This window comes from Chlorocebus sabaeus, chromosome 8 (assembly GCF_047675955.1).
Source record: "Chlorocebus sabaeus isolate Y175 chromosome 8, mChlSab1.0.hap1, whole genome shotgun sequence".
NCBI classification, from domain to species: domain Eukaryota; kingdom Metazoa; phylum Chordata; class Mammalia; order Primates; family Cercopithecidae; genus Chlorocebus; species Chlorocebus sabaeus.
In genome coordinates, this window is record NC_132911.1 from 107,437,176 (window position 1) to 107,460,408 (window position 23,233).

The 23,233-nt window shown below is 36.5% G+C and overlaps 1 protein-coding gene across 37 annotated transcripts in view; it reads left to right on the plus strand.

The window, feature by feature from the left end:
• Positions 1-23,233, plus strand: part of RIMS2 (regulating synaptic membrane exocytosis 2) — a 765,294-nt gene that overhangs the window by 152,185 nt on the left and 589,876 nt on the right. The gene's annotated exons all lie outside the window — the stretch shown is intronic.

Genomic DNA, 23,233 nt, shown 5'->3' on the forward strand with positions numbered 1-23,233 from the left:
CCAGTAGTTCAGAAATGGTTTTGAGATATGCTATGAGTCTAAAAAGAATGAATCAAATATCTGATATATTTGAGATAGGTTTGTAATCTTTCTCAGCATTGTCTTACTGATTTCTATAACTAGTGATGTTACAAACTTAATTGGATATTAGATAATATGGGGAATAATCCTTAGTATTCTACCCCACGCTGACTTTCCAGCTTCTTCTATTGTATTTTCCTCCCTGTTTTCCCTCCATGCATACCTTATTCCAAATGAGAATACTTTCAACTTCCTGAATTTTCCATTTGCTTTCATACTTTGCATATGAAGAAATGTAAACCTGAAATTTATCCTTCATTTTATGCCTGTCACAATTTTGCATGTCTTTCATGGCCAAAACGCTTAAAAACTAAAAAATGTTTTTCTTCTATGAAGTTTTATCAACACCGTTCACAACTAATGCCTCTATTCCTTGTGCTCCAGTAACATTTTTCTTATATATTAATACTTATCTAGTACATGTTTCAGTTGACTTGTTAAAATAAAAACTTTAGACAAATTAAATTTAATAGAGTTTAATTGAGGAAAGAATGATTCCTGAATCAGGAATCCCCTAAACCAGAATAGGTTCAGAGAGACTTTGGCACTGCCACGTGGTCAGAGAGGATTTCTGGACAGGAAAAGGAAAATGATGTGTAGAAAAGTAAAATGAGGTATAGTAATAGCTAGATGTGTTAAAAGTTCAGCATTCGCTACAGTTGAACAGTTGGCCACCTGTGGCCAACTGTTGGCTGAAACTCAGTGATTGGTACAAGAATAAGTTGCAGTCTGTTTATACATCTAGTTAGATTATGGTTCACTATGTACAGAGAAACCTTTAGACCAAACTTATAATGAGGGCAGTTTTAGGCTAAGCTTAATTTAACAATTCCCTTCGTTTGGTCAACCTGAGAGGTTGACGAAAACTTTATGCATTGACATCATTCTTTAATGATCATTCTTTAAGTACATGGTAAATGTACTCACTTGGTCTCAAATCTCACTAGAACATAACAGAACAGTGAGTTTTGTAAGTCCTTGTAAACAGGACTTTAACTTACTTTTTTTGTAAAAGATAGCCTAGAGGAGACTTCCTTATTATGCTGGAATGTCCTGTTTTCAAGAGAGAAAATAATTTCTGGTCTTTTTTTGGGGGCTATCTGCGTCTTTAAAGTTTCAATTTGATTATGTCACATTTAGCATGAGTGACTCCATTTTGATTTGATCCGGTCTGGTCTGTTAAGGCCTAGTGTATGAGCTCAGTCCAAAACAATGACCTCCCATAATTTTGTTTAACTCACCCCTTTTGGTGAAGTTTTTACTTAGGTGAGAGTGTGACCAAAGCTTGGGTCATTAGCACTACTCTTAGTTACCATCATTTAGGATTTCCAGTGACAGTATGTCATTCATAGGTTATGGTGTTCTCATAATCATGCATTTCTTTGAGTTTTTGTTGTTCTATTTGAAAAGAAACCATTTGACCTTCTATAGATGACCGTATGCAAACATTTGAAACTTTTGAGAGAATACAGTGCACCAGGGAGACTACTATTATGACTGTCAGGAGGATAACACCAAGAGTTTGGAGTATACCTTAACCAGGATCCTCATGAACCAAACCAGCTAAAATCAAAGACCAAAGAATAAGCTAGATAAAGTATCTGTTTGTTTCAACCAAGCAACCTATTTGTTAATCCCCTACAACAGAATCTCTATAATACCTAATGTATGTATTATGTGCAACAAGAAGTGTCAGTAACTGCACAGATACTTCTCTGTTCAGCAGTAAGTTATAATTTTATACCTAGCATAACTTCAGCAAGATAATTTAAAGAAGCTTTTTGTGCAGCCATAGCCTTTGCAGTAGAATCTGCTGTAGAACCTGTTATAAGGAATACATTTTTAATAATTGCCTCATTTACTCCAAACTGTGTCAGAAGAGACCACCCATCTTCAATAGTGAAGGCCTTCTGGCAGTTTTCTCTTTAACTGATGATGTAGGTTAAGAGAGTGGACCACTGTTCTGTTTCTGACAGATTATGAAGCAACAAAGGTATCATTAAAATTTCTTGAACACGTTGTTTTTTATCTTTCATCTATCAAAACATAGGTTGTCCATAAATAAGGTAGGCCGCAAAATCCCCCACAAATAAAAGGATACCTCATGAGTGCACACAAACCCCTTTTCCAGTTGTATTGTTCATAGAGGTATAAGCAAGGAAAATTTTAAGAAGTAAGAGTTTCATGATAGCAGAGAAGTCTTGATCTGTGATCTTGTGAAAGCTGTCTGCATCTGGAATGTCATCTGCTTCTAGGGAGAAACTTCCATGGTTAGCTTTACTTTAAGGTCTCCAATGGGTGTATAGTTCCAAGAGTCTGTAGGGGCTCTTCTGAGTTGTGAGATTACAAGCTCAAGGTTCACAGTCCCACAGTTTTGTTGCAGTGTGGGTTTCAAGGGCAGTCTTTCCTTGATATTTCCAGAAGACCAGATCTCTTGAGTTTTAGATCACCTGGGTTTGATTGTCCTTTGTTGGTAGACCACGACAAGCTTTCTTTAAGCTGGTAAAAATACACTTTGACATAATATGTTAAAGCCTGCTAGAGTTTAGTCATATTAGAGTTTAGGAGTGGAAGATACATGAGGTCCTATTATTAGGAGCATAGGCCTTCCAGTGACTATTTCATAAGGGATCAACTTATATTTTCCTCTGGAACTTGATCTGATTGTTATCAATCTGCAATATCTTTGACCAAGGCAACCTAGTTGAATTAATTAGCTTTGTCTAATGTTATTATATTTGTAATATTTTATTTAACTATTTTACTTGTCCACTGAAACAAGTACCTTTATCACTAGAGATTTTTCCAGGAATGTCCCATGAGGGAAATACATTATCTGATAACCTTTTAGCTACTATTATAGGATTAGCCTTCTTGTATGAGAAAGCTTCTATATAACCAGAATATATGCACTGAAAACAACAATGGAATGAAATCTCTGTATGTTCAAATGGCCCATCAGGTAGCAGAAATATACCTGAAGTATATTTGTCACAAGTCATTTTGGTAATTTAGAAGAGTCACCACACCAGTATGTGAGTGTGTGCGTGTGTGCATGTATGTGCATGTGTGTGTATTCTATTTGGATCATTTTATCTCCTCCATGATGAGTCATGGTGTATTTATTTATTTAATTATTTATTTAGAGATGGAGTCTTGCTCTGTCACCCAGGCTGGGGTGTGGTGGCACAGTCATAGCTCAGTGTAGCCTTGAACTCCCAGGCTCAAGCAATTCTCCCACCTAAGCCTCCTGAGAAGCTGAGATTACAGGTGGAAGCCACAATGCCCAGGTAGAGCTTTTAATAATGGAGGTTTAAGGACTTAAGAAGTACCAGGTGACTGTCCAGCCTCTCTCTGTGAGTCTACACTTAACATTGGATTTATATTCTCTTAAATACCGATTTTGTTTCTCCAAATCAAGTGTGTAGCATTGTTTTCTAGATGGATTATCATAGTTTATTAATCTGTGTTTTCATGCTGCCGATAAAGACATACCCAAGACTGGGTAATTTATAAAGGAAAGAGGTTTAATGGACTCATAGTTTGATGTGGCTGGGGAGGCCTCACAATCATGGTGGGAGGCAAAATTCACATCTTACATGGTAGCAGGCAAAGAGAGAATGAGAGTCATGCACAAGTGTTTCCCCTTATAAAACCATCAGATCTCATGAGACTTATTCATTACCAAGAGAAGTGTATGGGGGAACCCTGCCCCCATGATTCAGTTGTCTTTCCCTGGGTTCCTCCCAAAACATGTGGGAATTGTGGGAGCTACAATTCAAGATGAGATTTGGGTGGGGACATAGCCGTACCATATCATTTCATCCCTGGCCACTTTCAAATCTCATGTCCTCATATGTCAAAGTCAATCATGCCTTCCCAACAGTCCCTCAAAGTCTTAACTCATTTCACCATTAACTCAGAAGTCCACAGTCCGAAATCTCATTTGAGACAAGGCAAGTCCCTTCCACCTATGAACCTGTAAAATCAAAAGTAAGTTATTACTTCCTAGGTACAATGGGGGTATAGGCATTTGATAAATACAACCATTCCCAATGGGAGAAATTGGCCAAAACACAGGGGTTACAGGCCCCATGCAAGTCTGAAATCCAGTGGGACAGTAAAATCTTAAAGCTCCAAAATGATTTCCATTGACTCCATGTGGCTCACATCCAGGTCACACTGATGCAAGAGGTGGGTTCCCATAGTCTTGGACAACTCTGCTCTGTGGCTTTGCAGGGTACAGACGCCCTTCTGGCTGCTTTCGTGGGCTGGCATTGAGTGCCTGTGGCTTTTCCAGGTGCACAGTGCAAGCTGTCAGTGGATCTACCATTCTGGAGTCTGGAGGATGGTGGCCCTCTTCTCACAGCTCCACTAGGCAGTGCCCCAGTGAGGACTCTGTGTGGGAGCTCCAAGCCCACATTTTCCTTCTGCATTGCTATAGTAGAGGTTCTTTATGAAGGCCCTGCTCCTGCAGTAAACTTCTGCCTGGACATCTAGGCGTTTCCATGCAGTCTCTGAAATCTAGGCAGAGGTTCCCAAACCTCAATTTGTGACTTCTGTAAACCCTCAGGCTCAACACCAGTTGGAAGCTGTCAAGGCTTTGGGCTTGCACCCTCTGAAGCCATAGCCCAAGCTGTATCTTGGCCCTTTTTAACCATGGCTAGAGCAGCTAGGATGCAGGGCACAAAGTCCCTAGGCTGCACACAGCCTGGGCCCAGCCCGCAAAACCATTTTTCCCTCCTAGACCTCTAGACCTGTGATGGGAGGGGCTGCTGCAAAAGTCTCTGACATGCTCTGGAGATATTTTCCCCATTGTCTTGGCAATTAACATTTGGCTCCTTGTTACTTAAGCAGATTTCTGCATCTGGCTTGAATTTCGCCTTAGAAAATGGGTTTTTCTTTTCTGTTGCATCATCAGGCTGCAAATTTTCTGAACTTTTATGCTGTTTCCCTTTTAAAACTGAATGATTTTAACAGCACCCAAGTCACCTCTTGAATACTTTGCTGCTTAGAAATTTCTTCTGCCAGGTACCCTAAATCATCTCTCTCAAGTTCAAAGTTCCACAGACCTCTAGGGCAGGGACAAAATGTTGCCAGTCTCTTTGCTAAGAAATAAGAGTCAGCTTTGCTCCACTTCCCAACAAGTTACTTATCTCCATCTGAGACTACCTCAGCCTGGATTTCATTGTCTATATCATTATCAGCATTTTGGTCAAAGCCATTCAGCAAGTCTCCGGGAAGTTCCAAACTTTCCCACATTTTGCTGTCTTCTTCTGAGCCCTCCAGACTGTTCCAAACTTCTGGCCTGTTATCCAGTTCCAAAGTTGCTTCCACATTTTCAGGTACCTTTACAGTAGCACCCCACTCTAATGGTACCCGCTTGCTGCATTAGTCCATTTTCATGTTGTTGATATTGACATGCTTGATACTGGGTAATTTATAAAGGAAAGAGGTTTAATGGACTCATGGTTCCACATAGCTGGGGATGTCTCACAATCATGGTGGGAGGCAAAGGCACATCTTACGTGGTGGCAGGCAAAGACAGAAAGAGAGCCAAGCAAAAGGGGTTTCCCCTTATAAAACTATCAGATCTTGTGAGTCTTATTCACTACCATGGGAATAGTAGGGGGGAACCGCCCTCATGATTCAGTTATCTCCCACCGGGTCCCTCCCAAAACGTGGGAATTATGGGAGCTACAGTTTCAAGATAAGATTTGGGTGTGGACACAGCCAAAGCATATCGCATTGGTAATTTGACTTGGATCATAGAGTTCATTCGAATAGCACTTCTTAATAATTTCAGTGCTGGCTGATTTATTATGAAAATCTGGCAAAGTATTTTCTTGGTATTCAATTAATTATTGTCCTCCTTGGGTTAGCAGTTTCATAAATCAGTTAGTCTTTTCATTGGAGTGCTAGGAATCCTTACTTAGTCCAAATGATATGATCCTAAAGTCATCAGAAACCTGTATTCAAAGGTGCTTCTTATGGTCCTTTCTACCCTTTCCATGAACTTCCTTGAAGACACAACACTTTAGGATTTTGTTTGCTTGTAAAGAGTTGTTTTAAAATGTATCAGAATTAAGCACTTAACTGTGGACCGGAATTAATATGATCATGGTCAAAGACACAAGTGAGAAGAAAATTTGGTTATTTCTGTGGCCTATAATAACTTAACATAATAACTATAGTTATGACTGATTTCCTACCAAGATATAACAGAATTTTAGGAATCTCATACAATTTTGGAACGTATATTAATACCATATTCATAACATAACTCAAAGAGGGTAAAACATTTCTTATTTGACAGTGCTTCCCATATGCTTTTTTTTTTTTTTTTTTTTTGTTAGACGGAGTCTCGCTTTGTCACCCAGGTTGGAGTGCAGTGGCGTCATCTCAACTCACTGCAAGCTCCACTTCCCAGGTTCATGCCATTCTCCTGCCTCAGCCTCCCAAGTAGCTGGCACTACAGGTGCCCGCCACCATGCCCAGCTAATTTTTTTATTTTTAGTAGAGATGGTGTTTCACCATGTTGGCCAGGATGGTCTCGATCTCCTGACCTCGTGATCCGCCTGCCTCGGCCTCCCAAAGTGCTGGGATTACAGGCGTGAGCCACCGCACCCAGCTTCCATATGCTTTAATATACCAAATAAGCCTGTTCATCTTTCTCTTGAATGTTTCAGGGTTCCTCTGTAGCATTCCAAAGTAGTTTGAGGTCACAAAAAGACAACTTTTAATTTGAAGTTTGATTTGGAGAAGCATGTCAAATATGTCAAAGGTTTAAAACAATTAAAACAGGATCACTAGTCATTGTAAATAATATTTATTTAGCCAAAGGGATAAATAAAAGGGTTTAAAAAGCAAAAATCTGTTTTCAGTTTTCCAAACAATCTGGAGACCTAATGAAGACAATATGGGATAGTATCTGTGTCTGCCTTTCTCTTCTATTGTTTTTTTTTTCCCACAGTTTACTCAAATGTTGAACAGAAATGTATCTACTATCTCTTATTAATATTATATGAAAATCTTGTTCAAAATAGAAAACCAAATGTTACTTATTAACAGATAATATTCTCAATTGTATTAGGCCATTGTTGCATTGCTATAAATAAATACCATTGATTGGGTAATTTATAAATAAAAGAGTTTTAATTGGCTCACAGTTCTGCAGGCTTTAAAGTAAACATGGTGCTGGCATCTGCTTGGGCTTTTAGGGAGGCTCCAGGAAGCTTACAGTCACAGTTCAAGGTGAAGGGGGAGCAGGCCATTGCAGGAGCATGGCTAGAACAGGAAGAAGAGAGGGTGGTGGGGAGAGGTGCCACACATTTTTAAAGATAACCAGAGTTAGTGAGAACTCACTCACTATAGTGAAGATAGCACCAAGACATGAGGGATCCAGCCCCATGACCTAAACACTTTATACTAGGCCTTACCTCCAGCACTGGGGATTACAATTCTACATGAGATTTGGGTAAGGACAAATATCCAAACTATATCATTCCATCCCTTGTCCCTCCCAAATCTCATTTCCTTCTCACATGGCTAAATACAATCATGCCTTCACAACAGCCCCCCCAACATTGTAACTTGTTCTATTGTTTAAAGTCCAAAGTCCAAAGTTTCATCTGAGACAAGGCCAGTCTCTTTTACCTATGAGCCTGTAAAATCAAACAAGTTATCTACTCCCACAATACAAGTGGGGTATAGGAATTGGGTAAACATTTTATCCCAAAAGGTAGAAATTGGCCAAAAGAAAGGGGCTACAGGCCTTATGTAAGTTTGAAACCAAGCAGGGCAGTCATTAATTCTTAAAGCTCCAAGAAATCTCCTTTGACTCCATGTCCTGCATGCAGGACACACTGCTACATGAGGTGGGCTCCTATGGCCTTGGGCAGCTCCACCCCTGTGGCTTTGCTGGGTACTGTCCCTGTAGCTACCCTCATAAGTTATTGAGTGCCTGCAGCTTTTCCACATGCAAGATTCAAGCTCCCACTGGATCTGCTGTTCTGGAATTTGGAGGATGGTGGTCCCTTTCTCACAACTCTACTAGGCAGTGCCCCAGTGGGGATTCTGTGTGGAAGCTCTAACCCCACATTTCTCCTCTGCACTCTCCTAGTAGAGATTCTCTGTGAGGGCTCCACTCTTACGAGGCTTCTGCCTGGACACCTGTGCTTTTTCATACATCCTCTCAAATCTAGGAGGAGGCTGCCAAGATTGCACTCTGTGCCTGCAGTCTTATGTGGAAGCTGCCAAGGCTCATGGCTTGCATTCTTCAAAGTGTCAGCTCAAGCTGTAGAGCAGCCAGCGTGCCAGGTGCCATGTCTTGAGGTGCCACAGGGTAGTGGTTTCTGTTCTCCTAGGCCTCAGTGCTGGTGATAGGAGGGCCTGCTGTGAAGGTTTCTGAACTCCATCAAGGTTTTTTCTCCATTGTCTTGAATATTAGCAGGTGGCTCCCATTTAGTAATATAAATATCTCTAGTAAATTGTTGCTTCACAATCAGCTTGAATTCCTCTTCCAAAAAAGCTTTTCCTTTGCCACATGGCCAGGCTGCAGATTTTCCAAACGTTTAGGTTCTGTTTCCTTTGAAATATAAGTGTTGACTTTAGATTATTCTTTGGTCCCACATGTGAGTATAGGTTGTTAGAAGCAGGGAGGCCGCATCTTGAACTTTTTGCTGCGTAGAAATTTCTTCCTTCCGATACCGTAGGTCATCACTCTGAAGTTCAAACTTCCACAGGTCCCTAGGACATGAACAGAATGCAGCTAAACTCTGTGCTTAGGCATAACATGTGTGACATTTATTCCAGCTCCCAGTAAGGTTCTCAATTCCATCTGAGACCTTGCCAACCTTGATTTTAGTGTCCATACCACTGTCAGCATTTTGGTCACAACTGTTTAATCAGTCCCTAAGAAGTTCCAAACTTTCCCTCATCTTCCTGTCTTATTTTGAGCCCTCCAAACTCTTCCAACATCTGCCCGTTACCCAGTTCCCAAGTTGCTTCCTCATTTTCAGGTATCTTTATAGCAATGCCCTATTCCTTGGTACTATCCATATAGAAGTTAATATTGCTAAAATCTTGTAAACAAATCCATCCAATCTCAGTCAGCTTTCGACCACACAAGATTTTCATAAACCTTTTATATCTCTTAGAAATATTTAAGTCTTTTTATGTTTAAGTTTTTTTAATATATCTATATCATTTTTATTATTTTAATTTGAAGCAACCTTTAAGTAACTTCTAGATGGGCAGAATTGATTTTCTCAACAAACGCATATTTTTATCCCTCTACAACTTTTCTCACTAAAAACATATCTTACTTTTTTTATACACTCTGTATACAGAATTGTTTTTCCTATATCTAGTAGTTATAGTTACACACATTAACTATAATTTTAACTCTGAGTAACCCTAGTTTTTAGTGAAGACCTAGCGTAAGTAATTTTGAACTGTTTTATATCAGCATTTGCAGATGAAAATGATTTTATGATTTTTAGAATTATGTTTTCTCAAATTTTTGTTTATTAATTGATTTAAATGTTTAGCATTTTTATGTAACATAAAAATAAGATGCCAAAGTATATGACCTTGAATTTATGTTTAATAATTAATGTTTCAGTATTTTAATCTACTTACAAATGAATCATTTTTTGATTGTTTGTTACTTAATTTAATATAACATGATTTGAAGATTTTAAGTTACTGAAAAGATTAAACGATTTTCCTGCCTCAGCCTCCTGAGTAGCGGGGATTACAGGCACCCGCCACCATGCCCGGATAATTTTTTGTACTTTTAGTAGAGATGGGGTTTCATTATCTTGGCCTGGCTGGTCTTGAACTCCTGACCTCAAGTGATCTGCCCGCTTTGGCCTCCCAAAGTCCTAGGATTACAGATATGAGCCACCAGACCTGGTCCTGAAAGGAATTTTGAAATGTGACCCTCTCTAAAGTCTTTCCCAGTAGTCCTGGGTCTTAGGTAGCCACATGGCATCCTGGATGGCTATGAAGGCCAGGGCCCATCTGGGTCCTGAATTTACATATTAGGCATAGAACTCAGAAGAGAAGACAGCTGTGAAGGTGATTCCTGTTCCATGCAACCCTTCGCAGAATGGCTAGGAGGCAAAAGTGGACCAGGGAGGAAGGAGCCATAATGGGCTTGACTCGGCCCTGCAGCTGGTGGTCTGAGTACTTGAGGACATATCTTCAGGTCCTACCTTGGATGCCTGTCCAGATCCCAGAACCTAGAGGCTTGAAACATAAACATAAGTTCACCGTCAAATTAAACAAGTATTAAAAATATTAAGGAAGCACCTGTTTTATGACCTTAAAACATGTAACAGAGATAGCATAAGCCTGTCTGACCAGTACACACAGGCAGAGATTACTGAATTATATTTAACTGACAATTTTGAAGCCAATTTTGAAGACAATTAAAATTGTTTTACCAACAGTTTTACAACTACTTTTATTTACCAAGTATTAGCACATGCACATAACACATATAGACTTACAGACATACAGACACTCAGACAAAAGCATATCTTTTAGCTTTTATAAAGAATTCTGGTTTGTGGACTTTTAAATAGTTTTTCTTTTCCCTATTTACTCTATCAGTCTTCCAATTACCTAGTTTTTTGTTTTTTGTTTTTTTTTTTGTCCTAAGCAATTATTAGTTTAGCAACAATTTGTCTTTTAAAGTGATGACTCTTTAAGTGAAAAAAAATTTATATGTGAAAAGCACAGAGCTGAGACTTTAGGCCTAAATATTGTATCTCCATTTATTCAAACCAAGGAAAAAAGGTACATAAAGACCTATTTAAGACAAAATGGCCAGAAAACTACCTTAAACAAAGGTAAGACTTGTTATGTAAATTTAAAACAATGGTAAGAGTTTCTAGTGACCCAGTCTTCCCTTTCATACACCCTTGCAAATGGAAATTTCCTTATAGATGTAAACTTTTTTGCAAAAGAGTTTTTAATATAGACTGCTAAATGCCAGAAAGATATATTTTCAAAACAATTTAGTTCAATAGATGGTCTTTTAAACTAAGCTATTGTTTTCTTAGCTAAAATTACTGAGCTCAGGGTAGAGCCCCTCAAGTAATAGGGCAAAGAAAACCTTTATGCCTGGATTTAGCATTTATAGATCTTAAAAAGAAGCAAGTCTGCTTTACTTGAGGGCCTACCTTTTATAAACACTTTATCCAGAATAACTTTCTTTTTCCCTTCAGAACAGGATAGTAATTAAGCCAAAAGTTAACAGGTTCAATTCTTACTCAATTAGTTGCTTAAGCTTTTTATTTGCCTTTTAAACAGTCTTTTTTTTTTTTTTTAATAAAGAGGGAATAACAATATTGAAATATTTTTAGATGCTTCTGCATATCAATAGGCATATCTGGGTAAGCCTAATTCAGGAGCCCTCATTTTAAAATATACTTCTTGGCTGGGCGTGGTGGGTTACACCTGTGATCCCAGCACTTTGGGAGGCCAAGGCGGGTGGATCACTTGAGGTCAAGAGTTCAAGAGTAGCCTGGCCAACATGATGAAACCCTGTCTCTACTAAAAATTCAAAAAAGTAGCCAGACATGGTGGCGCATATTTGTAATTTCAGTTACACAAGAACCTGAGTTAGGAGAGTAGCTTGAACCCAGGAGGCAGAGGTTGCAGGGAGCTGAGATTGTGCCACTCTACTCCAGCCTGGGTGAGAGTAAGACTCCGTCTTAAAAATAAATAAAATATACTTTTTAAAGTGTAGTGTTGTTCATTTGGAATGTTTCAGTGTAATTTTAAATTACCTTTAGTAAGATTTTGCCATTTCTCCAAGTGTTTCCTGCTTTTGGGGCTTAACAGTTATACATGTAAATGTAGGTATAGTTGGAAGTTGGTGTACTCAGTTCTTTAGAAATTAGGATTCCATTTGCACATGGAATCTTGGCTTTGCCTCTCAGATCCCCTTGATCAACTTGGCCAATGATTTTTTCCACTTAAGTGTGTAAAGAAAAAAGAAACAAAGGAGATGGTACACAAAAATCTTTGAGAACTCCTGAAAGCTGGAGTTCACATCCCCTGCCATATTGCCATTTACTGCCAGTTTCTACCTGACCTAGTCAGACACCTTACGCCTCTAACTGGATTCAAGCCAGATAATTATCAGATAGAGTGTGATCTGGGACCCAGTTTAGTTTCTGTCATGACTTCTGAACCCAGTTCAGATAAAAAATTTGCTCAAACAAACTTAGATAGCTCAAAACAGAAATTCATGGATTTTAAGAATCCAAGAGAGAACTTACCCATAGTCCCCAGTTTCTGTGAGAGCAATGGACACAATGGCCAAGCAGGTACTTTGCTCGGTTACTCAGTGCTCTTGGGGCTCACTAGAAACTCTATATTGGTTCCCACTTCTGATACCATGTGTTAAAATTAAAAATTTTGGACAAATTAAATTTAACAGTTTAATTGAGCAAAGAATGATTTGTGACTCAGGTAGCCCCCTAATCAGAACAGAGTCAGAGAGACTCCAGTGCTTCTGTGTGGTTGGAAAAGATTTTTGGACAAAAAAAAAGAAGTGACATACAAAAATATAGAAGGGATGTATAGAAGGAGCTGAATTAGTTACAGTTAGGTGCTTGCCTTATTTATTTATTCTGTATGTATGTGTGTATGTATTTATTTATTTATCTATATATGCTTCACTGAAACTCAGTGATAGTTACAAGAGTAGGTTACAGTCTGTTTATACATCCATTTAGGTAACAGTTCACTATGTAACTGTACTCCAGACAAATGTATGACGAAACCTTTAGGGCAAACTTATAAGGAGGCAGCTGTAGGCTAAACTTAATTTAATAGACTTAATTATATTTGTTTCCATGTCTGTCTCCTATCTATACATGTCCTTATCTATCTTATTTTACTGATGACAAGAACAGGGTAATATTCAGCTTTATATTTTTCTCTATCATGTATCAAATAGTATATACACAATACGTATTTGTTTATTCATTATTAATGTAAACATTCAGTAAATATTTATTGAGAACTTGACTGTGAGCCATGTATTATGCTAGTCACTGGGATAAAATGGAAAGCAAAAACAAAGCAATTCTCATGAGTTTTCTAATTAGAGAGATAGAGATTAATGAGATAATTACATACATGAACAAAAGGTACAACTGCAGTAAATGTCATATAATACAGTGCTTTGAAAATATTTAACAGAGGGATTTGACCTAGTCAGTGATGTTAAGGAATACCTCTCCAAGGAAGTGACATTGAAGTGCATGAGAATAAGGAGGAGTATGGAAGTATGGTTATATTAACTTCATGACATTGTTAGAGAACTTGCTTTTTCTTTCTTTCTGAAACAACATATAGAACATGGAAATATTTCTTAGAGGTCCTTAATCTGTTTTGTGTATGAATCCGTTTGACAGCCTGGTGAAGCCTATTGACTCTTTCTCAAAATGTTTTTAAATGCACAAAAGATAATACATGCAATTAAAAATGAAATCAATTCAATTGAGATACCAATCTATTCATGGACTATCTGGGGGTGGATCACAAGATAAGATAGAAAAATTTGAGTTAAAAGAATCACCTGTAATCCGTACAGGTGGTTACTGTTTTTTTGAGGATTGGTAATAAATGCAGATAGGTGTTTTTAGGTGGTAAGGCTGTGAAGATGTCAATTATCCTAAAAGTAATTTATAAATATAATGCAATTTTAATAAAAATCCCTCTAGGATTTCCAAGAAAGTTGGATAAAAGTGTTATAATATTTATGTAGAGGAACTCATTTTACAAATAGTAAGTTTCCATGAAGAAGACCAGAGGCAAACCCATTTTACCAGATAGCAAAGCAAGTTACAAAGCCAGAATACTATATATCCTGAAATATATGGATTCTCCCCTTCCCCTGAAACCATCCCTCTAGTAAAAGGAAACTGCTCAATTTGATTCCTCATAAATCTTATCTTATGAGGAGCTCTTAATTTCTTTATTTTGAACTACAGAGAACTGCTTGGAGAGAACATATCCTGAAGGACCTCAGTCAAATCTAGTTTTGTATACCTAGGCCTATAGAGAAACAAGAAATTTAACATCAGTCAAGAAATTCACAGTGGTATGACCTCACAGTAGCAAGTGTTGGAAATCCTAGTAAACAAACTTTTTAAAAGATTACTTTAAAAAGGAGTAATATAGGTAGTTAACTTTTGGAGAATATGAAAACACACTTATAATATGAATAGGGAAACAACAACAACAAAACTATGTGGCTGGTAAAAAAATTTCCAGGAACAACAGTAAACATGAATTGAAAAAGTTTCATTATTTCACAGAACTCAGAAGTGAAAAAATGTTTACTTTAGAAAATACTGAATTCATTGAGTTTCCTTAGTGATGAGGGAGACTTTGATATAGAAGATATACATGAAAAATTTAGATACAATAACTTTATGAGATAAGAAAGTAGAAAAAACTTTCTAAATTTATATTTATTTAAATATTTATTTGTAATAGAAGTTTTAAACTAATTTTATGATTATATCTTTGCCTCTTTTATCTGCATCAAGAATTTGCAAAATATGGCCTGTGGACCAAAATCCTGCCGGCTGTCTGCTTTTGTAAATAGCATTTTATTGGAATATAGTCAAACTCATGTTTTAATATTATTAATGGTTACCTTCGCATCCCAGTGGCAGAGCTGAGGAGTTGAGTAGCGACAAAGACTGTATGGACCACAAGGCCTAAATTACCTACTATCTGGCGCTTTACAGAAAATGTTTGTTGACTTCTGATCTACATCACTAGAAAGTTATATATTCAAATTTATATATTTAAGATTTTTTTCATCTTTAATTTTATTTAGAGTTTGGTTGTTATTATCTTGTTCTTGAGTAAAAGCAGACACAAACACCATTGAAACAGAATGCAGAGTTCATAAACAGACTTATGCATATATGGGAACTTAGTATATGATAGATTGAGATCACAAATCAGTGGAAGAAAGGACAGACTAGCTAGTATATGATGCTTGGAATTTAGAGTCTCTATATGGAGAAGATTGACATTAAATCCCTGCAATACAGCACATATAAAAATAAACTTCAGATTGATTAAAAGTCTAAATATGACTGGTAAAATTGTAAAGCTACTAGAAGAAACCACAGAAATTTTTGGTGCCTGACTTAGGGTTAGGTAAGGTTGTTCTGTTCTGTTTTATTTTGTTTTATATAGCCAGCCACCAAAGCCACAAATGATGAAGGAAGAAATTGCTGTATTTGACTACCTCAAAATTAAAGGTTTCTGTTTAACAAAATTAACAATCTGAGAGAAGAAATTTCCTATGTTCAAGTATGTATATATAGGCTATATAGTATATACTCCTGCATATCAATAATAATAATACAGGAAATCCAATCCAGTAAAGGATATGAATAGGCAGTTCATAGGAAGGGCAGTCAAACTGGCTGGATTTCACCGAAATCAGAACACTATGAACTAAAAAATGGGACGTCAATTAATACCCATCAAATCAGCAAAAATTTAAAAAGTTGAATAATAATCACACATTGGCAAGGATGAGAGAAAACTGGAATATTCATACTTTGCTTGCAGGTGTACTAACAGGGTTAATCCATTTGGAAGAGCAGTTTAAAAGTATCTAGTGAACATTAGTATGTACATCATATTTCTGCATAAATGCCCTAGAGAAAACTTTATATGCATTTAACAAATATGGCATAGATATATTAAAGAGTAATGAACTATAAAGGGCCAACTTAAAGAAATGGATGAATAAAATGTGATTATCCAAACGGAAACATTATACAGCCATTAAAATGCATGAACTAGATGCAGCAGCTATAGGGGTAAAGAGCACGAACTCTTGGAACAACACTAAATTTGGATTTGGCTTTTACAATTTACCAGCTGTTTGACTATGAGCCACATAACTTGTCTGTAGAATAGGGACAATAATATGAATAACGATAATACTATCTGTTTACCTGATACATACATAATAAGTACCATGCATATTAGCTATGGCTTATCTATTTAGATTTTAATATAAAAATGTAAAATTGAGTGACAGAAATAGATGGAAATAAGTAAATGGCACATGCCGTCTATGCAAATATACAAGACTGGTTCCCTCAGGGAAGGGAGATCAAACTGGGGAAGGGAAAATAGTTAAATAGAACAAGAACCAAGCATGGACCAGTGCTACCAAGGGTATGATCAATTATATTATGAATACCTAAGGTTTTAAAAAAGAGAATTAAAAAAAGTGTACATAGCAATCCATTCATTCATTCTAGATGGAGGCAAGAGCACGTATAAAATACAGACTAAAATGGGATGAAAGAAAAAGGATGGAAAGAAAGACTTTAGCAGAAGGTGGGAAAAGAAACTGCAAAAAAATGAAGTTAAAGATGTGTATAGTATATCCAAGGTTTTGTAGGTCCTCATAAGATTTTTCTTCCTAAGAACAATTAGCAGTGAGAGAAGAATAACTTTTTTTAAGTAGAGATAATTTTTTCTGTAGTGTACAGAGTAGATTGAAGGGAAGAAGCATGGATGTGAGTAGCATAACTAGGAGACTGTTCTCTGGATTAGGTGGAATTGATGTTAGCAAGACCTATAGTATTGGCAGCATATAATGGAGAGAAGTGGAAGGATTCAAAGCACATGTAGGATGTAAAATTGAAAGGACTTATTGGTAAATAAATTATGCATTTGAGGGAGAGACACAATTCCAGAATCATTCTAGATTTCAGGCCTGTATAATTGAATGGTGGCACCATTTACTGATACAGGGAACAATGTTCAGGACTTTATGCTGCTTCCACTCTAACAGAAGACTGAAGGCGAGTGGGCAGGTGTGAAGAGATCACATGGTTAAAGAGGAAGCAAGAGAGTAAAACGAAGGAAGCCAGAGTCTTTTTGACAACTCACTCTTGTGAGAACTAATCCATTTTAGTGCAAGAATTCACTCACCCCCAAGGAAGAGCATTAATCTGTTCATGAGGTGTCTGTCCCATAACCCAAACAACTCCTAGGCCGCACCTGCCAACACTGCCACATTGGGAATCAAGTTCAACATGAGTTTTGGCAGGGACATTCAACCCATAGCACTTGGTAAATTGTCTATTAATCCAGTGTCTCTGGAACTGAAACAATATTGCTCTTTCTAATTTTTCTGTCTTGTTTTTTCTCCCAATGGGGTTTAGTCATTTACTGAGAAGCATCTCAAAGATAGGAAGTGTATCAACAGTGTTGCAGTGGAAATGTACAGTATGGCACAAATGTACAAATATGTGTCATATTTCTACACTTGGAAAGATAATTCTTCTAAATGGTATGAGAAGCTCTGATGCAGAGCTCATTCATTTGTGGGCCTGAACCTCCTGTAGTGGTGCTTGTTTTGTGTTAGCAGAGCTTCACTTAAACCTGGTGTGAGATTATCAGGGAAAAACAGGGTATTATCTGAAGTGGCAGAAAAAGTTAATAAAATTGGTTTTAAAACAATTTTCATTGATATTAGGTGTAGAAAGGAAGTATACTTTTGTGACGAAGTAGATATAAGGACTCCTGGAATTTTATCTTTTAATTTACTGGCTGACTTCAGGTTAGCACTTTGAAATCTAACTTTTCTTAATGTCAGGTTTTTTGAGCTATAGTTTATTTACAGTAGAATTCACCTCTTATGTATACAGTTGAGTGAGTTTTGACAAATATAAAATCTATCAGTATAATCAAGACATAGACTATTTCCACCCCAAAAGGTTTCTTGTGCCCATCACTCTACTCCAGCCCCTGGCAACCATTAATCTGATTTTGCTTTTCCCAGAATGTCATATAAGTGAAACTATATCATAGAGACGTAGGCAGTCTATGGTACACAAGCCAGTTCTATCTCACTGCCTGTTCGTGTGTAACCAGTAAGTTAAAAACAGTTTTTTACACTTTTAAATGGTTGATTAATTTTTTAAAATTTATGATACTTTGTAATTGTAAAAACAACAAAAAATTCAAATTTCAGTGCCCATAAATAAATCTTTACTGGAACACAGCTACACTCATTCATTTATATATTGTTTATGACTACTTTCTTTTCAAACTTTTTTTTTTTTTTTTTTTTTTTTTTTTGAGACGGAGTCTTGCTCTGTCCCTCAGGCTGGAGTGCAGTGGTGTGATCTTGGCTCACTTCCGTCTCCCGGGTTAAAGCAATTCTCCTGCCTCAGCCTCCCGAGTAGCTGGGATTACAGGTGCCCACCACCATGCCTGCTGATTTTTGTATTTTTGGTAGAGATGGGTTTCACTGTGTTGACCAGGCTGGTCTCGAACTCCTGACTTCAGGTGATCTGCCCACCTTGGCCTCCCAAAGTACTGGGATTACAGGCGTGAGCCACTTTACCTGGCACATACTTTTTATATCCTATTAAAAAAATATTTTCCTAACCTATCCAAGAAGTCTTTCGCAAGACCCAAATCCCAAGGTCACAAAGATTTTCTTGCATGTTTTCTTCTAGAAGTTTTATAGTTTTAGCCATTATATTTAGTTTTGCAATTCATTTTGAGTTAATTTTTGTATAAGATGTAAGATGCAAGTTGAGGTTTTTGTTTTTTACACATGGATTTTCAACTACTATTTATGTTAGTCTGTTTTGCATTGCTATGAGGAAATACCCGGGTAATTTTTAAAGAAAAGAGTTTTATTTGGCTCATGGTTCTGCAGACTGTACAAAAAGCAAAGTGCTGTCACTGGCTTCTGGTGAGGCCTCAGAAACCCTCCATTCATGGTGGAAGGCAAAGAGGAAGCAGACATGTCACATGGCAAGAGAGGGAGCAAAGGCAGGGAGTAGTTCCAGACTTTTTAAAACAACTAGTTCTCCTGTAAACTAGCAGAGCAAGAACTCACTCTATTAGCATGAGGACAGCACCAAGCCATTTATGAGGGATCCACCCCCATGACCCAGACAGCTCCCAACAGGCCCCACCTCCAACATTGGAGATCACATTTCAATATGAGATTTAGAGGGTACAAAACATCCAAATGATATCATTAGTTTTACATGTAAATTTCTAATTGCTTAAGAGACAATTTTTTTTTTTTCTCCATTGAATTACTTCAGGACCTTTGTAAAAAATGTTAATGATCACTAAGTATTATACCACTTCTGGACTTCCCATTGCATCCATTGATATGTATCTTTATCCTTTGTCAATACCATGTTTACTTGATCACTACAGCTTTTATATTAAGTCTTCAAATCAGGTACTTTGAGTCTTTCACCTTTCTTCTTTTTTAAAAAAATTTTTGTTTATTCCAGGATTTCAGTTTTTCACATAAATTTTAGAGGTAGCTTGTCAATTTTTAATAAAAAACAATGCTGGGATTTTTATTGGGAATGGCATTGATTGAATAGATTGATTTGAAGAGAATTGTGATCTTAACAATTTGAGTCTTGCCATTGGTAATGTGGTATATTTTTCCTGTTATTTAGGTCTCCTTTGATTCTTTTGTCAGTGTTTTATAGTTTTCACCATAGGAAGCTTGTTCTTATCTTGTTAGAGTTATACCTGAATCTTTTTTCTTTTTTTATTTTTTGCTGTTGTTGCAGACTGTTTATAAAAATATTCATTTTCAATTGTTCATTACTACTAAAAACAAACGTAATTGTTTTTTGTATATTGATCTTGTATCCTGTGACCTTGCTAAATTCATTTGGTTGTTACAAGAGGTTTTTTTTGCTCGTTTCTTTGAGATTTTATACAAAGACAAGTAGGGCAACTGCAAATAGTTTTCTATTTTCCTTTATAATCTGTAAACTTTTTATTTTCATTTTATTTTCCTGCCTTAATGTAGTGGCTAGAATTTTCAGTTTGATGTTGATTAGAAGTAGTGAAAGAGGACACCTTGCTTTATTACTGATCTTAGGGGAAGGCATTCAATTTTTCACCATATAGTGTGATGTTAGTGGTAGACTGTTTTACAGGCACTTTTACTGTGCTAAGGAAGTTTCTGTCAATTCCTAGTTTGCTAAGCAGTTGTGTGACATGCTTTCTTGCACATTTTTAGGGAATCATATTAATATGACAGATTATATTGCTTGAATTTAAAATACGTATCCAAAGTTACATTCCTAAGATAAACATCACCTGTTTGTGAGATATTACTCTTTAACATATTTTTGGATTTGATTTTCTAGTATTTTTAGTGTTGAGGATTTTTACAAAAAATCTGCTTATGAGAAATACTTTATTGGTCTATAATTTCTTCCAGTATCTTTGTAATTTTTTTAAGTGATGAGGTCTTGCTTTGTTGCCCAGGCTGGAGTACAATGTGCAATCATAGCTCTCTGCAGCCTTGCATTCCTGGGCTCAAGCAATCCTCCTGCCTCAGCCTCTTGAGTAGCTGGGACTACAGGGATATACCACCATGCCCGGCTTATTTGTGTGGTTTTAGGGTCAGAGTAATACTGGCATTAAGAGATTAGTTGGGAGATGTTCCATCCTCTGTTTTCTGGGAGAGACTATGTAGAATTGGTATTATTTCTTCCTTCAGTGTTCGGTAGCATTCACCAATGAAACCATTGAGAACCAGAGTTTTAGATTTGGAAGGTTCTTAAACTATGAATTAAAGTTATTTAATAGATATAAAGCTTGTCAAGCTTTTTTTTTTTCTTTTTTTTTTTTTTTTTTTTTGGTGAATGAGGTATGCTAGTTTCTGTCTTTCAAAGGAAGACATACATACATATGGGCATATGGTTGCTTATAGTATTCCTTTGCAGTCTTTTAAATTAATTTAGATTAATTGTGACTTCTGTAGTAATCTCTGTCATTCTTGCTGTAGATAATTTGTGTCTTGTTTTTTTCATCATTCTAACTTGAGGTTTATCAATTTTAGTGATTTTTTTCTTGAATTTTTAAAATTTTTAAAATTTAATTTTAAATTAACAAAAATTATGTATACTTATACAACATGATGTTTTCAAGTCTGTATATGTTGTGGAATGATTCAATCCAGCTAATTACCATATGCATTACCTCACATACTTATTTTTGTGGTGAGAACACGTTAAGTCTACCCTCTTATGATTTTCAAAATACAATATATTGTTATTAACTATAGACACCATGTTGTACAATAGATCACTTGAATCTCCCATCTAACTGAAATTTTGTATCCTTTGACCAACATCTCCCTAACCTCCCATATCCCAGTCTCCGGTGATCATAATTCTACCCTCTACATCTATGAGTTCAACTTTTTAAGATTTTACATGTAAATGAGATCATGTAGTATTTGTCTTTCTGTGCCTGGCTTACTTCACTTAACATAATGTCCTCTGAGTTCATCTGTGTTGTCACAAATGACAGGACTTCTTTCTTTTTTGAAGCTGAATAGTGTTCCATTGTGTGTATATAACACATTTTCTTTATTGATTCATTCACTGATGGATACTTACGTTGATCTATATCTTGGCTATTGTAAATAATGCTGCAATGAACATAGGACTATGGATATCTCTTCAACATACTGGAGTCTTTACGGTTTACTATAGATAAGATTGTGTTGTCCACAAACAGAGACAATTAAATTTCCTTTTCAATTTGGATGCCTTTTATTTCTTTCTTATGCTTAATAGCTCTTGCTAGGATTTCCATTACTGTGTTGAATATAAGTTGCAATAGTTGGCATCCTTGTCGTCTTCTTGATCTTAGAGGAAAGGTTCCAACTTTTCACCATTGAGTATGATGTTAGCTGTGGGTTTGTCATGTAACACCTGTATTGTGTTGACATATTTCTTGTATACCTAATTTAAGAGTTTATTTATCATGAAAGGATATGAATTTTATCAAATGCTTCTCCTGCATCTATTAAAATGATCTTACGGTTTGTGTCCTTCATTCTGTTAACGTGGTGCATCACATTGGTAGAATTGTATATGTTGAACTATCTTTGCATTCTGAACTGTCAAGGAATCCAACTTAATCATAGTGGATGATCCTTTTATATGTGCAGTTGAATTCAGTTTGCTAGTATTTGGTTGAGGATTTTACATCTATGTTCATCAAGAATATTGGCCTGTAATTTTATTATTTTTGTAGTTTATTTTCTGGCTTTAGTATCAGAGTAATGCTGGCCTCATAAAATGAGTTTGGATGCATTCTCTTCTATTCAGTTTTTTGGAAGAGTTTGAGAAGGATTGTTATTAGTTCATAGCAGTGTCTTATGATCCTTTGTATTTCTGTGGTGTGAACTTTAATGCCTGATTTCATTTAGAGCAGCCTCCTTTTTCTTAGTGTAGCTAAAAGCTTGTTGAGTTTATCTTTTTAAGAAAACAACTCTTAGTTTTATCTTTTCTATTTTTTAAAATTTCCGATTTCACTGATTTCTGCTCTGATATGTATTATTTCCCTCCTTCTATTAACTTTGGGCTTAGTTTGTTCTTCTTTTCATAGTTTCTTTGGTCGTAATTTTAGGCTGTTTATTTTGGATCTCTCTTCTTTTTTTGATCTACCCATTTATTGTTATAATTGTCCTCTTAGAATTGCCCATGCTGCATCACATATATTTTGGTGTGTGTTGTTTCCATTTTTCTTTGTCTCAAGGTATTTTTTTAACTTGCGTTTTAATTTCTTCTTTGACCCACTGGTCATTCAGGAGCATATTGTTTAATTTCCATGTGTTTGCATAGTTTCCAAAATTTCTCTTATTATTGATTTCTAGTTTTATTTCATTGTGGCCAGAGAAAATACTTGATATAATTTTATTTAAAAAAATTTTTTTAAAGGTTTGTTTTGTGGCCTAACTTATGGTCTGCCCTTGAGAATGATCCATGTGCTGAGGGGAAGAATGTGTATTCTGCAGTCATTGGATGAGATGTTCTGTAAATACCTATTAATTCCATTTGGTCTGTAGTGCAGATTAAGTCTGATGTTTCTTTGTTGATTTTCTGTCTGGATGATCTGTCCAATGCTAAAAGTGGGGTTTTGAAGTCTCCAGCTATCATTGTATTTCGTTCTATCTCTCTTTTTAGCTCTAATAATATTTACTTTCAATATCTGGATGCTTCAGTGTTTTGTGCATATAGATTTATAATTGTTATATTCTTTTGCTGAATTTATCCCTTTG